This window comes from Leptonychotes weddellii, chromosome 11 (genome assembly GCF_054177405.1).
Source record: "Leptonychotes weddellii isolate Sample4059 chromosome 11, ASM5417740v2, whole genome shotgun sequence".
In the NCBI taxonomy this organism is placed as follows: Eukaryota; Metazoa; Chordata; class Mammalia; order Carnivora; family Phocidae; genus Leptonychotes; species Leptonychotes weddellii.
The window spans coordinates 69,611,204-69,616,938 of record NC_138379.1 but is presented as its reverse complement, the minus strand read 5'-3'; positions in this window follow the sequence as shown (position 1 = coordinate 69,616,938).

The window sequence follows — 5,735 nt, the reverse complement described above, 5'->3', positions numbered from 1 at the left end:
CGGGGCTCCATCTCAGGACGCTGAGATCATAACCCAAGCCGAAATCAAGAGTCAGACACTTAACTGACTGAGCCACCCAGGCGCCCCGCTTTAACTTTATCAGTAACACTATTCTCCCTTATTTGACATAGAACCTTGAAATTCATTGATTTAATTACTTCAGCTGATTCCACTGACATTTACTCCATATTTTTTAATACTGAGACATACTATTTACTAGGCATTATGCTAAGTATTCAAAATAAATGAAAGGAACATTTGTTTGTTTTGTTAAGATAAAGCAACTCTGATTTATCAACAGGTGTGACTACATTAAAAGACATTATTGGAGGGGCGCCTGGGTGTCTCAGTCTGTTAAGCAACCAATTCTTGATTTCAGCTCAGGTCATGATCTCAGGGTCATGAGATCGAACTGCATATTGGGCTCCACACTGGATGTGGAGCCTGCTTAAGATTCTCTCTCTCCCTCTCCTTCTGTCCCTCCCTGCTACTTGGTGCACATGCACTTACTCTCTCTCTCTCTCAAAAAAAGACATTATTGGCAAGGACACAATGAAAGAAACCTATTCCTAGAGAAACATATTATATTAGTTGTCTACTACCGTTTAACAAATTACTCTGAAACTTAGTGGCTTAAAACAATAAAAAGTTTCACAAAATTTGTAGAATCCAGGAGGAATCCAAGAGCAGCTTAGCTAGGTGGTGCTGGCTTGGGGAGTCTCATGAGACTGCAGTCAAGTGTCAGCCTGGGCTGCCGTCATCTGAAGGCCTGCCTGGGGCCAGGGGATCCACCTCCAGGCTGGCTCACTTGCATGGCTAGAAAGTTAGTCTGGTTTCTGGCACATGCTCATCCCCTAGTGGACCTCTCCACAGGGTTGCTCGGCTGTCCTCATGACCTGGCAGCTGTCTTCCCCAGCTGAGAGCAGTCCAGGAGAGAGCAAGGTGGAAGCCAGCACCTTTTGTGGCCTTATCTTGGAAGTCATGCTCCCTGTCACTTCGGCAGTTTCCTCCTGGTCACAGGTCAAGCCAATTCAGTGTGGAATTATCCTTATCCAATAAGGATAAGCCAATCCTTATTGGAGGCTGGCCACCACACGGATTGGACAGAATGAGAATTTTGACTTTAGGCCATGGAGAGGACACCTGAGCAGCAATTCTAGCCAAAGAGTAAGAGAGGAAGGAACAAAGCCATCCACTGGAATTAAGATCAGAGAAGAAGAAACTGTTCAAAACATTTCACCTGTTAGGAAGGTAGGGAGTGGGTCTGACCACCAGAGGCCAAGCACCCACCACAGGAAGTATAGGCAGGAAGGAGACTGTGGAGGGGTCCTGGGAGGGCTGATGCTGCTCGTCGGGGGTCCAGTGAGCAAAGAGAAGAGGCTGTGGGGGGCCGGAGGCATGAACAGCATGCGATCACCTCCAAGGCAGCATCCTGTTGCAACATCTGGGACACGAAGAGGAGGTGGGAGGGTCTGTGAGTGCCATGTACCATGACCCTGGACTCAGCTTGTGGTTTTCTTTTCATCAAAGAAAACAGATCAACTCTTACATTTAGCCCACCCACAGGCCGGAATTCCAGTTTCCCTTCCCTTGTTCCACCTTCCGAGCCACATTGCCTTTCTTCCTGTGAGCCCAGGAGAATCCCAAGAAAGAAACATTTATAAAGACCCTTCATTAAGAGGTTTTACCTGGATATCAACCTCCATGTGGCCCATCAACTTAGACCCTGAAACTGGGTCTGGCTAGGTTTCCCCCCCGCCCCTTTAGTAATTTATGCAGTCAGCCTTGTCATTGAGAAATGATGATAAGTTATGTTTCAAGGTGTTATCATCTAAGGCACCATTCCAATGCTCCCTTCTCCCTGTTTCCCACCAAGCAGTAAATGTGGTTTCCTAAGGCTCTCTTTTCTTGCCTGGGCATGTCCTTGCGGGAGTGCCTCCTGACCTCTAGGCGCAGGTCTGGACAGCTCCTCACGAGTCTACCCAAGCTGCTCGCCCCTGCCCCAGAGCGAAGCTCCAAGAGCAGAGATGACTGTGACTCTGTCTTTGAGATGCAGATAGGTAATAAAGTGGGTCTCTGCTCTCCCTTCCATGTCCGGCTCTCAAGATCCCAAACGTAAGGAAGATGAAGGAGAGGAAAAACTGCCCACCAGTGCATTACTCTCCTTCAGGGGGCTGACAACAGAGGGCTGGTGTTATCCTCCTGGGGCCCTCAGCCCTGTGGGGAAGTGAATCTGATTTCAGAGATTGCTGGGCTGTGCTGACGCTGTTTACTCTGGTGAAGAATAAAATTAGGGTTGAGCTGCTCAGAACCACCTGGGTTCATCCCTCAAGGGATAACATGGTGTAGAGAATGCTGACAGAGAGATGGAAGGGCAGCTGGGACCTTGTCACCCATGAAAATGACATCATCTGACAAGAGAAGCATGCAGAGATCTCTGGCCTCTCCTAGGGGAGAGCTTCTTTACCTACTTCCACACCCTTCAGAGCCCCAGGTAGGTGCCAGGATCTCTGCCAGAATGTGGCAACTCTGGCCGAATGAAACACATTATGCAAACAAGATCTGCCAAAGGGGAATTGAGATGCAAATACGGAGAGCAGAGATCGCAGCATTTCCCTAAGCCCATGCTTCAGCAGAAAGATGTTCATCCGGAGCTCCTTAGTTGCCTGGAGAAGCCACCAAAACCCTTGCTAACTCCTCTGCCTCCACCCCACTGCCCCACAGTTACGGCAGGCTCCCACTTAGCGTCTTGGCCTCTAGGTCCTTCCCTTTCTACGTAACCCGACACCTAAAAGATTCAGTCATCTCAATTTCCTGAGAGCTGTAAAACGGTGCTATGCTTCACTCTAGTGGTTTTGCATGGATTATATCATACATGGGTTCAAATCTTACCTTGGTTTAGAGCCATCTGGTTTCCAACATGCAATATTTGTTTCTCCCAGCACAATGCCCCAAAGAGGAGAATCTGCATATTTTCACCTTCAAGGAGAGAAGTCCCTAATCTGAGTCCCTAATCCCTTACCTAATGGCCTGGCAAAGGCATCCTTATCCTGACAAAGGGCTTAAATATATATATATATATATATATATACACACACACATACATATCATACATACATACATGTACATATATTCTAAGAAAATTTTATTTTAGAAAACATATTTAAAGAATATTTTAAAATGCAGACACCCTAAAAGTAAAGTGGACGAGAAACCTGAACAGGCAATTCACAGAAAAGAATATCCAAATGGGGGGCGCCTGGGTGGCTCAGTCAGTTAGGCATCTGCCTTCGGCTCAGGTCATGATCTCAGGGTCCTGGGATGGAGTCCTGCATCGGGCTCCCTGCTCAGCGGGGAGCCCGCTTCTCCCTCTCCCTCTGCTGCTACCTCTGCTTGTGCTCTCTCTCGTTGCCAAATAAATAAAAATAAATAAATAAATAAATAAAATCTTTAAAAAAAAAAAAAAGAATATCCAAATGGCCACTATATAATGAAAATATCTCAGCTTAAGTAGTGATCAAAGAAACACGAATGAAAACCACAAAGAGATACCACTACACACCCATCAGACTAGTTAAAATTAAGAGGAGTGATAATATAAAATTTTCACCAGGATATAGAGCAACAGGAATTCTCATATGCTGCTGGCCATTGTTCAAACTGGTACAGCCACTATGGAAAACTGCTTGGCAGTACCCACTAAAATTGAACATAGGCATCCCCTATGACTTAGCAGCCTTACTGCTAGATATATACCCAAAAGAAGTGTGTGCACAAGTCCTCCAAAAGACATGGGCTGGAATGTCATAGCAGCAGCGTAATTTTTGATGAAGACTGAAAACAAGCCAAAGGTCCATCACCAATGAAATGAATAAATTATGTCATATTCATATAATAGAATATTATTTACTGATGAAAATTAACAAACTATAGCTACACAAAACAACATGGATGAATCCCAGAAACAATTATTAATAAAAAAAAATAACACAAAAAAACATGCTGTATGATTCCACTTATATAAAATTTATAAATGGGCAAACTACCAGTCTTAGGTTGTTTTCATAAGAGAAATGCTCATGATTAACTTCAGGACAGTGGGAGAGGTAGTGATTGGGAGGAGTTACTAGGGTACTGGCACTGTTCTGTTTTCTTGACTTTGGGTGGTCAATATTTGGCTTGAGATTTTTTAGTTTTTGATAATTCACTGGGCTGCACATTATTCTGTATGTTGTTCTGTTTGTGTGTATGTTCAGCAATAAAAACAATAGACAAAAAAAGGTCACCCCTTCCAGCCCTACATGCCCCCCATAGGATGTGCATTAAGGACACAGGTGGGCCTAGGCCCACATAGGATTAAGTCATGGCTCCTATCTTACCACCGATAGGACTGTGGCAAGTTACTTAATTTCTGTAAGTCTCAGTTTCCTTTCCTATATGATGGGATGATAATGATTAATAAATAGGGTTAGTAAATAGACATTAATGAAAATGTCCAAGAACATATTAAGGGCCCAGTACAGGGCTAGAACATGGTAGGTGTTCAACCAATGGTAGGTGAGAGTGGCTATTGCTTCTTGCTCTGCCATGAGTTCACCTTGATCTATTCAGCCAAAACTGTGAGAGAGTGGAAAGTACTCTGAATTTGAAATTAGGTTGAGAGCCGTTTGTCTTCCTTAAGATTCAGTTGCCATATCTTTAAAATGAGATGAATAATTCAGCTTCAGATAGCTCATAAAGATTGAGTGAACTAACATGCAAACATGTCAGGCACACAGTGAAACCCCAAAGTTCATTTCTCCAGCAGTTTTTGGGGTTTTGTTTTTGACTTGGGACCGTTCATTAGTGAGGCAATTGTAGGAAGGACTGCAGGAGGAAAGACTGGCCAGGAAGACTGGGTTGTTGCTCTGATATGAATATATATAACATTCATAGTACCCACAACTCAGCAGCTGAAAACAATTTTCTTTTATAAATTTCTTTTATAACTCCATGGGCCAGAGAAGGGAGGGAAGGCAGGGGTCAGTTGGGTAATTTTCACTTGAGGTCTCTCATGCTGTTGCATTCAGATGTCAACTGAAGCTGCAGTCATTTGATGGTTCAACTTGGCTGGACATCAAAGAGGCTTCTCGCTTTCTGGCATTCAATACTTGATTTTGGCAGAGAGCTCAGTTGGAGCTAGGGACTCTGACTGAGCACCTCCACATGACCTCTCTATTTGGTTTGGATTTTCTCAAAACATAGTGGCCCCAAGACTCCAAAAGGGAATGGGCTGGTGGACAAGGCAGAAGCCACATTGCTTTTGATGACCCAGCCTTGGAAGTCATCTAGTGAATTCCCAGAATCTGTTGGTCAAAGCAGTCACACACCTGCCCTTATTCAAGGGATAAGGACTTAGAATTTGCAGCCATCTTTTAAAACTGTCATAGGTACACTAAGATTGCATGTGAATTCTGGAAACTTTCCCTTTAACATTATAGGCAACTTTGCATAAAGGTTAAGAGTGCTGTTTCTGGGTTCAAATTCTGATTCTACCACTTATTGCTGCATATCCTTTTAAAGTTACCTAATGACCCTGTCTCTTAGATTCTTTATTTGAAACTGGAGATTAAAAAAAAGAAAGAAACTGGAGATGAATAATAGTACCATCTTCACTGGTCCTATTGGAAGGCATGTGTGGTCCATAGTAAACATGCTCAGTGAAAGTTAAATTTTAATATTGTTTCTACCCACAA